Here is an 11,658-nt window from a genome sequence, read left to right on the forward strand (position 1 = left end):
CTTTAAGAGTAAAGGACGCGAGCTAAAGAACTTTTAGAACTCATACAACAGATGTTGTGGACCATTTAGTACTTTAGCTAGGGAGGTTTGAATACTTCATCCTTTTACAGATGATATGTCATGATATGGTATTGTATTTAATGAAATACAAATCTGAATCCTTTGAAAATTCAGAGAATTCAAGAATGAAGTAGAAAATCAAACTGGAAAGAGTATTAAATACTACATCAGATCGTGGGGTGATACTTAAGTACAGAGTTTCACAAGAGTTCTTAAAGAAAATGGATCATCTCACAATTGACTCCTCCTTATATACCCCAGCTTAATTGGAGTGTCGAAAGGAGAAATCGTACCTTATTGGATATGGTACGATCGATGGTGAGTTTTACAGACTTACCAATGTCTCTGTGGGGGAACGCTCTCCAGACCGCTGTGCCCATCCTTAATGGTCCCGTCTAAAACTGTCCAGAAAACACCGTATGAGATATGGTATGGAAAACGTCCAGTCTGAATTATATGAAGATTTGGGGCTGCCCAGCTTATGTTAAAATTGGTTAAATCTGATAACTGATGTTAAATCCGAGAAGGTCGGTTCATTTGGCTATCCTAAGATGTTTAGGATATTGCTTTTACTTCCCAAGTGATCAAAGAGTTGGATCATAGAAATGCGCGCTTCCTCGAGAGAGTTCTTGGAGGAAGGCGCGTTGAAGAAATATTGAACTCAAGGAAAGTTTGAAGAGCCAAGAACCGAGATTGCTGAAGATGAACGTCCCGTCAGCGAACCTCAGTATCAGATACTATGGTTCCGTACGAAAGTCTTCTAGAATGTCGAAACCTCCAGAGAGATATGGGTTCCTACATGAGCAAGATTTTTGAATCTTACTTAGTGGGAGTAGATGATCATGGTGATGATCCTAGAAGCTACGAAGAAGCAATACTGGATAGAGATTCAGGAAATGGCTGGAAGCGATGATTCTGAGATAGAATCATGCATGCCAATCAAGTATGGTCGCTTGTGGATCCACCTTAGGGAATAATTCCTATAGGTTGTAAATGGGTCTACAGAGAAAAGTTGGCAAGGATGGGAGGTAGAGACCTTCAAAGCTCGACTGTGGCGAAAGGTTATACTCAAAACAAGGATTGGATTATGAGGAAACCTTCTCGCCTGTAGCATGATTAAATCCATCCGTATAATGCTAGCCATCGCAGCATACCATGATTAGAAATTTGGCAGATGGATGTCAAAACAGCTTTCCTCCAATGGGTTTATTGAGGAAAACTCTATAATGAACAACCGATAGGTTTTGTATCCTCTGACTGAAAGACATAAGGTATGCAAATTGCATCGATCCATTTATGGATTGAAGCAACTTCAAGAAGCTGGAACATTCGATTTGACGACATAATCCAATCGTTTGGTTTTGTCAAGAATCCGGATGAGCCCTGTGTATCAAATGGTTAAGATCATGCCATCACGTTTCTCTATATATGTAGATGACATACTTTTGATGGAAATATATAGGCATGATGACAGGGTTAAGATTTGGTTGTCCAAAACCTTCTCGATGAAAGACTTAGGAGAAGCGACATATGTCCTTGGCATTCGTGTCTATAGAGATAGAACGAAAAGGGTAATTGGATTATCCCAAAAATTGTACAAGAAATGCTAAAAAGATTTAGCATGGAGAACTCTAAGAGAGGTCTTTTGCCCTTCACTCATGGTCTTTCATCTTTCTAAGGAATGGGTCCAAGACCGATGAAGAGCGACACGGATGCGTAATGTGCCTTATGCGTCTGCCGTAGGTAGCTTAATGTACGCAATGCTATGTACAAGACCTGCTATAGCTTATGTTGTAAGTGTTACGAGCAATATCAGTCAAACCCAGGGGAGAACATGGTGTCTTGTAAATCGATCCTTAGTACTTGAGAAGAACTAAGGATCTACTCTTGCTGTTATGGATGTTCCGAGTTAAACATTCAAGGATACTCAGATTCTGATTCCATCAGTATTGATGATAGAAAGTCTAGTCGGGTACATTTTTATAGTAATGGAGGTGCTGTTAGTTGAAAAGTTTCCAAACAGCAACCACAGCTGACTCCACTACAGAAGCTGAATACATTGCTGCTTTGGAAGCAGCGAAGGAGCTGTTTGATGCGAAAGTTCGTAATTGAACTTGGTGTGGTTCCGAACATGGCTTACCCATAAGCATGTTCTGTGACAAACTGAGCTATTGCCAGGCAAAGAACCAAGGGCACACCAAAAATCCAACACATTCAGCGTAAGTATCACATTTTGAGAGAATTCGTTGGAGCTGGAGAGATTTTGATTCTGAAGACTCCTTCAGCAGAAAATGTAGCTGATCCACTGACTAAGCGATGACACTGAAGCAATTGGACCATCATCTTGAGAGATGGGTAGAGATACAACATCTGATTGGCTTTAGTGCAAGTGGGAGTTTGTTAGTGTTATATGTATGCCCCTAGAAACCATTCGTGTTGTCGTTTCAGAGCATTTTGTCTTGTATCTATAATATCATAAATAATAAAGAAAGAGTTCTTCAATTCATATATGTAAATTGCTTCCTTTATTCGTCATGCATTTAAAATAAAGTATGTATATGAATTGTCCAGTGATTCATTTAATAGGTAAGAATTATCGAAAAGGGTTTCCTACGAAGCAATATAATTTGGGCAACTATATTGTACGTAGGCATACCGGATGCTTCCGAAAGTATCATGATTGATATAGTACGGATGACGATGATAAGTCCATGTCCTAGGGCATTGGTATGGATTAAGGTTGGTGAACTGTTTTTCGAACGTGACCGAATAACGACAAATCACTTGGAAAGCATGTAGTCAATGATTTATCGTTTGGTTATATCATGCACGATGTAGTCCTTTGACCTGAGACATTGTAGTCGATCCGATATGGATGCGTATGGTTATACGGTATAATTACGAGACTAATCATGTTTCGTACAATAAGCCTATTTGGTCATGCGTTGTTTCATATGCGGAAACGAACGATGGTCAAGAGGGATCCATTGACTCGGAAATATAGGATCGGAGTACCGCGACTCCCTCCGGATTCGAGTTCCTAGACGAACATCGATAAATGTCTAAAACTGAATCTCTGGCCAGAGTCTATTATTAGTCTACAAAGAAGTTTGTGATGACAAGTTCCGGACATATTGATCGACAATTCGATAGAAGATCGAGTTTAGGATTTTGACGTTCCATGAATCCATACTCGATTAGGATATCTCATGGAGGGACTTTACCTGCATGGTACGTATGATCTGAAAGGGTTCGATGAAGTATTTCTTCATCGTGGTTTAGGGACTATGCACATTGCTAGATTTTACCATAGTTGTTGGGCCTCGACGGGTTTTTCGGATTCATCCAGAACCGCTCACGCTAATCCACGGTGGACCTACATGGTCACCCGAATAGCCTTGAGAAGTTAGAGAATGACGAGAGAGAGAAATGATTATCCGAAAGAGGCTAGCACCTTCCGAGTGGTAATAACGGGATTTCTATATAATAGTTACATTAGAAACATTTGGCATTTTAAGGTTTAAAATGGTCAAGCAATAATTAATTATATTTAATTATTATTCTTAAAGTGTTAAGATTAATGAGATGAACAAAATAACCTTTTAAATAGTTAAAGGTAAAAGGGTAAATTTATGGGTTGTTAATGTAACTAGTTTAGTTTACATGGGCCCTTGAATAATATTGATTATTCAAGTTACATTTAATTCGTGGGGTCCCTTATAAAATAAATTTTATTGGGCTTGGAAGTGAAAAATAAATAATTGCAAAATAGCCCAATATATTATAAGTGCAAAAGGTTGCATTTTTGTTCATTATTCACTGTGTTCCTCAACACAAACTAACTCTCTCTCTGCCCTACCCAAGGCCACTCTCTACCCTCTCAAGGTGTGTTAAAGTGTGGATGTTTCATCCTTTTGAAGCTAACTTCCATCAATCCAAGCAAAGGAGTAGGTATAATCCTCATATCCAAGCTTGCATGTAACCGTTTTTTTTTAATCCATGCTTTCATGCTTTCATTCTCCATCTCCACCACTCTTCATGCATGCTGAATCTTTCAGAAACCACTTCTCGTATACGCAGACCCAACCTTCAGCCTCCCAATCAACACGTTCGTACGACCGCGGGGTCCGAACCTTACAGAACCAGGGATAGATACAGGGTACGGAGGCGCCACACGTCACTGTCCCTCAGCACGGCGATAGTCCCTTGTCAGAATCCCACTGCCCTGCTGGCTCGGCTCCTCCCCAGAGCTACTACCGGACGTAGAGGGACTTCAGCTCGGAGTCTTCCCCACTCCTACCATACCGACCCGATACCACTCGGCCCAACTCCACTCGACCCTGGAGCTGCCACCTGACTCCGTTCGCACACGACCGGAACATTCCCTTCATGGCATTACCACCATAGTGGGGGCACTATCATACTCTTCCCCCAAGTCCACCTTGTGACCGAACTGCGCGGACGTATCACCCACATCGGATCACTCGCCCGCTCCAACCGACCGAATCCTTAAGGAAAATCTAAGTGAACCACAGATCGCCCTTCAACGCCGAACGGTGCTCTCCAACCGACCTCCTTAGCCTCGGTCGAACCCTTTCTACCGAAGTGACCTTAGTCGCCCCACCCTAGCCGACCGACCGACCGACCGAAAGGGTGAACTAGCCAGTCTTCACCACAAACGACTCTACTCTGGTTCGACCTATCCAACCGAACGAACTCAGTCAAATTCAAAGACACCCAACTCGTTCGCCCCGGACGACCGATCCAATTCAAACTTAACCCTGCCGTCTACTCACCTCGATCACTAATCCCTCAACCTAACTCACTATCGCCCTGAGTGACCTATCCCCCCAGACCACCGCACGCCTCCTCGTTACTCCGGTCAGACGCACCGACCGACCTAAACACACCTAGCCGACTTCTTCTTCCAGGCCCAATCAAAGAAAAAACCCCAAAAATCAAATAAAATATATCGAAACTGCCGGAATTTTCCCCCAATGCTCCACCGGAAAATCAAACTACACCTTTTCTCCTAAAAAATCCTAACACCAAAACACTCGAAAATCCATTTCAACCTACTCAAAAACTTATCTCACTTCCAAAAATCTTTCGAAGAGAATCTAACCTACAGAGCAACAAAAACGATCTTAGAAGAAATTACCTGGAAGATTGAAATAGAACCACTTTCTCAAAAACCTGGACAAAAACGCAGAAAAGGAAGAAGGATTTTTGAAAGAAAACGCAAAACCAACGTGAATGGAAGATGAAACGTCTGCTCCCCAATTTTGTAAGAAAAAGGCAGACACGTGGCAGCTATGATTGACATTGTCCAGAAGTTCCCTTCGTTTTTCCCGCTCTCGATAAACTACTATCATCCCCCCATACACTGGCAACGGATCCTAACCATCCTTGGAAACGTGGACCTGGGGGTATGGTTTCCGCATCTCGTCGACCGACCCTCCCGACCGACTCAGCCGACATCCAAAATATGCCTGCACGCCATTTCGCCCCAATACGCACTAGGCCCGTTCGACCCATCCACCCGCTCGAGCTCCTCAGGCCGACCTCTCAGACGTCCTCCGCTTTCAACCGACCCTTGAAGGCTCGCACGTAGAACTGCACGTCTCGGCGTGCCCGAGTAAAACCGTCAGGACAGCTATCAAGCCTCGTCAATTCGCCCCATCCGAGGCGAACGATGAGTCCCATGTTTCGGTCCTCCCGCAGTCTATCTGGGTCGTCCCCTACACAGCCTCCACGCAATGGATCTTGTAACACTTCTGTGCTTTCCGCCCGATCTGCAGGACGAATAACCGCCCCTCGGTTTTCCGTCGTATAACGCGCCAACGTACTCGAGCGCCGGACCTAGCTTTCGGTTCTTCAGTCATCGAAGCCGTCAGGCACAACGCGTGGCAGCATCTCTTGTTCAGGAACGGATACCGACCAGACCCCATCAAATTACTTTCGTCGGTCAACTCTCCCATGATCGCACGTCCCCATGAGGACAGAACGAGCTCGCCTTAACATAACCTACTCTCTAACTTGAGATACCTCTCAACTTAGAGAGTGGGTGACCAACTGTTAGGACCAAAAATCGCCTTGGCCCAATAGGGAGAATGGAACCAGGCCCAGTCCTGCAAAGGCCCAAGCCATGCTAGTCTATTCTAAACGTAGGAACAAACCGGCCCAACCGAGCGGACAGCGCCTCTCAAACTGGCCCCATTCCTAGGTCCCTGGACGAATCCAAACCCACACCCTGCCATAGTGCTTTCCTATTCCTAATCACCTTCCAATTCGAAGACGCCTTCCTATTTTGAGCCATTTTCCTACTTAGCAAACAGAGTAACCTTCCTATTTGAACATGGGTAATACAACCACCCACGACCCTAATTCTTTTAGGGTTACATCATCAGATCCGATGATGACTCCTGTTTCCACGCATGATTGGAGACTAGACGACCACTATATATGCAGAGGCCTGCCCTCTTCACAAGAGGAGATACATCCACCTCACATCCCCTGAGACTCTCACTCGCAGAGTTCACTGATTCGGCCGTATCACAGTCCCCGACTATACTTCCGGTAATCTCTTATTCCTTAGCCCTCACTATATTACCCCTTTCCAGCCTACTGACTTGACGTCGGAGTGCTACGGCAAACACCAACCCCGGTGTTTCCCGTTCGCATTCCATGCGTGTGTTTCTCTAACTGTGGCAGGTGCAAGCGGATCGCTAGTGCCTTGACTCACGTGAATCAGACCCCCCTTCCGTACATGTAGATTTTTTACGTCTACTGCGATTCCCGTTCTCCAATGAACATATCTTGAATGTGGATTCTTGAGAGTAGATCACTGTAGAGAGAAAGTTCCACGTATTCAAGTGTGAAAGGGGCTAGGTTTTTTTGTTTCAACTATCACGAAAGATGATATGGATACAGATACTAATGTATGGATACCTACGCTTGAGATCACCTGGATTCGAAAGCCTCCTTTGAACCGTAGGTGTTGAATACTTGAAAATTTTGCCTTCCTAGCCCACCTTTTATGTCTTTTAAAGTATTACAACCAAACAATCAAACCATGTTGAAATGTCCGGGTAGGACGAATCACAACCTTCGCGTAAAGTATACTTTTACCTGCAATGACTCCACACATTCCACCATCTTTTACACCGACTCAAATCTCTTCATGGCTCTCAACAGTCCTTCTCACTGTTCACTTATCCATTCAAATGAAAGGCTTAAAATGTTCTTGACTTCTCGAATTCTTATACCGTTGTTCCAACTTCAAATGAATCCTGATTATCATTTTCATAGAGGAGGTGATTGCAAATTGACCACCAGGGAAATTTCATTGTCAAAATGCTAGAACAGGTATGACCATGAAACAGTAAAGTACTAAACTTGCACAATCTAGTTTCATGTTGGAAGTTAATTCTTTGATTCTATTAGCCTCGTTCCCTTGTCACCCTGGTTTGTAGGAAATCAGAAAGCTAACTTAGAATGTCACAACAAGTTTATATTAGTTTACAGTTTTAATGTCTCTGCTCTATTTATGATCGTATCATGAATTTGGAGGATGCAGATAACAATATTATTCTTTTCTAAGATAACACTTGTAATTTTTTGCAGATGCAAAAATATCGAATCTAGGGGTAGGAATTGGTAATGTTCCTCTTCAATCTTTTCTACTTTCTCCCTCATATTCTCTCTTTATCTTTGCTTAAAAGTTTGGATCGGAGGATCAACCGTCGTGATAGTTGTTCCTTAATTTGGTTCATACGCCTCACAAGAACAAAAACATGTAAGCTTCAACTCAGATTCATTTCTTCCGATCCCTCCTAAGATAAGAACAGGAAGTAGACAGTGTCTGCTTTAGGCCCGGTCTTCTCCTGCAAAGAACTTGCAGAAGCCACTAACATTTTAGTCATGAGAAAGACTTGGAGATGGAGCTTTGGAAGAGTATACTATGGTAAGAAGCTAAACAATTTATGTGTAAATGTGAAGATGAAAGATACCATGTTACTTAAACCAATACCTATCGTTTCAAAATAATCTGGACCACATTTTTCAAGAGATCCAATGGCTAAGTTTAGTCTATTCTGGTCAACGATATATAAGCAAACTCTTTCTTTCATCTTGCGCAAATTTTATTCGATGTGATACTGTGTATTAGGTTTCTCTGCTAGGGTTCATCTTTTTGTTCTGAAATCTTATTTTGTGTAACTTGTTGAGTGTTGGGTTTATCATCTCTGATTGAGGGGTATTCCTCTCTTGGGGCTGGGATTCTAAGTGCTAGTTTCCTAGGTTGCTGTTACCAGATAGGGTGATTTCAGTTTTCTTGGACTTCTGATCTTGTGTTTGTAATTTGTAAACTGATTAACAAATTAGTCAGTGACTTCATCGTTTCCGGAGCTCAACATGGACTTAGTCTTCCCATCTTGAAAGGTGAACCACGGTAAAATTGTGGTGTTTTGATCTTTTTTGCGGTGCCTGTTTTATAGGTTATAATCTTTGGTTTGTGAGGTGTTATTACAGTATGGTATCAGAGCCTGTTACCTTAGAGCCTAGAATGAATTTGAATCCGAATTTGAGAAAATTAGAATTCTAGGGTTTCATCAAATTGGGGGTTTTCTAAAATTTCGAGTTCTAGGGTTCTTGGAGACTATAGGTTATCATCAAACCATATAATCAAGAATCAAACCGATTTTTGATTATGAGCACCATGATTTCAACTCCAGGAAATCTCGCAGTATGACGGAAAATTGACTTCAATTCTTGAAGAAGAAGATGAAGGCCCTACTTTCACATATAAAGTAGGGATTGCACTGGAAATTGCAGAAAATGGCCAGGGACAAGTTCAAAGAAGGCAGAAATATACGAGGAGGCATACAACTTGATCGTGTGAATTTGGCAGACAGTGTTAGGAAAGTGGACGGATTGAGGCTCCAATCGCACTCTGGTAAATCGAAATCTGTATGCCTTCAAACTACACCAAATCTTGCTTTCTTAAGGGTGCACTATTTTCATATAAATGGACAGTAGTAGTCAATAGAAGATAATATTGATGATTCTTGAAAATGACTACAATCCTAAAGGGCACTGCCCAAGAATTTGGTGACACGAGTTTGCAATGATCCTATAACTCCCTGAAGAGGACTATCAAGTAGTCAAGAACCTTTACTACTCGGTACTGTCCCTAGTGTAGATCTCATAGTATCAGGACTAAGGCTAGGGATTGAAATTGAAGTTCAAAAAGAAGTGGAATAATCTGTTTGTAAAGGTAAAACTGTATAGGAAGTTCCTCTAATGGCATTCAAAGAAACCATGGTCAAACTAAAAAGAAAGGAAAACTAACAGAATGGGAGACTAGAAAATGTTTTCACTGTAATAGGCCTGGTCATCTAAAAAGAATTGTTTGATGGATTAGAAAACAAAAATTTGTGAACACTGAGAGTAATGTAGCCTATGCTGATAATAGTGTTATTGATCTAGAATTCTCACTGTGTCTAGGACAGATCAAACACATGACTGGGTGTTAGACTGGGATGCTCTTTCCATTGAGCCCTAACAGAGATTGGTTCCAAGACTTTAGGGGTGGTGAATATGAAACTGTCTATATGGGTAACAAACACCTGTAAAGTGTTAGGATTAGGTAATAAACCCTAAGGTTGGATGATGGAAAACTTATTGTGTTATCAAATGTTAGGTACATTCCTGACCTAAAGAGAACCTAATATCACTAGGTACCTTAGATGAGTAGCTGTAGCTATAAGGCTGAAGGGGTTGTATATGTGTTAATAACCTATTGTGTTGAGGGGCTGAAGAAGATGGATATACCTTTTGTGTGCAGTTATCACACTGAGAAAGGGAATAGTGCCCTGGTCTCCACCAATGATACTACGCTAAGTGGCATTTAAGGCTAGGACACATGAGTGAAAAGGGTATGAGCATTCTAGCCAACAGGGGTTTTTGGTAAAGATAAAATAACAACCTAGATTTCTTGAAACTTGTGTTTTAGGAAAACAAACATAGAGGTAGTTTCACAACATACACGTATCCAAAAACTGTTTAGACTCCTCCATGCTGACCTTTGGGGACCTGAAAGGATTAGATCTCATGGAGGAATTCCTACTTCCTTTCGTTGTTATGACTTCAGTAGGAATGTTTGGGTATACTACTGAAGTCCAAATATGGCACTTCTAAGTTTAAAAACTGAAAACACACTAGTGGAAAATCACATGAAGAAGTGAAAGCCTTAAGAACAACAATGGTTTGGAGTTCTGCAATTGGAGTTTGATAACTCCTGTAGGGATCAGGTATTTAAGGCATAGGCAGTTAGGAAAACCCCTCAGCAAAATAGAGTTGTTGAGGAAGGAACCAACCTTGTTAGAGAAAGTCAGGTGTCTTCTGTTCACTTCAGGACTCCAAAAACCTTTGGGAGAAGCATTGACCACTGCTACCTACTTAATAAACAGAAGCCCTAATAGCTCCATAGGATTCAATTGTCCTGAGTCTAATTTCAGGAAGAGACTTAACCTTGTCACCTAGGGTGTTTGGATGTCTGCATATACACACTAGTGATGGGAAACTAGAGCCTAGATCCTAAAGTGTATACTTTAGGATATCAAAGGCACTAAGGTTACTGTTATGGGGATAGACTGCACAGAGGTAAGATATTATTGGCAGAGATGTAATTTTTAATGAAGGGGATTTCCACTGCAGGTTTGCTAACATTGATGCAGGTCCTCCAACACATGTAACCCAACAGTAACTAGACACTACACCAATTGAGGTGGAGGCAACCATCAGGCAACCAGAGTAATACCCAGACTAAGATGATCTTCACCAGAAGAAGGAACAACACTGATGGACTTGACCAAAATGAGGATGAAACAAAAGAGCCCAAATCCCTTCTGGATGAGTTAGCGATTACCAACTAGCAAGGGATAGACCAAGAGAGATAAGGCCCCTAGCAGGTACTCATATGCAGAGCTGATCTATACAGCCCTATTGGCAGGAATTGAAGTACTGAGGACAGAACCAGAGTCATATCAAAAGCAATTACTTCAAGGCAAGCACATGGTGGCAGCAATAACAAGGAAATGAATTCCCTAAAGGTAAATGGACCTGGTCCCTTGTTCTTAAACCTAAAAATCAAAAAATTATTCATTGTAAATGGCTATATAAGATTAAGGAAGGTGTAGCAACTAATGAACCACCTAGATACAAAGCTAGATTGGTGGCCAAAGGGTTCACCAAAGGGAGGACATAAGACTTTAATGAAGGCTTCTCTCCGTAGTAAAATATAAAACCATTAGAATGATGTCTCTTGTAGCTCACCAACCTAGAGTTAGGAACTTGATGTAAAAACAGCATTCCTTCAGGGGATTTAGAAGAAACAAATTTTCATGGCCCAACTAGAGGTTTTGTAGATAGTCTTAGACCAGACCATGTATGCAGACTGCATAAGTCCTTGTATGGACTAAACAGTCACCCCAGACAGTGGTATAAGGTTTGATACCTTTATACTTAACCTAGGATTCACTAGGAGCAAATGATAACTTTTTTGCTTTGCCCTGAAGATGCCATGCCTATTTATTT

Source organism: Pistacia vera, unplaced genomic scaffold, assembly GCF_008641045.1.
Source record: "Pistacia vera cultivar Batoury unplaced genomic scaffold, PisVer_v2 Contig40, whole genome shotgun sequence".
In the NCBI taxonomy this organism is placed as follows: Eukaryota; Viridiplantae; Streptophyta; class Magnoliopsida; order Sapindales; family Anacardiaceae; genus Pistacia; species Pistacia vera.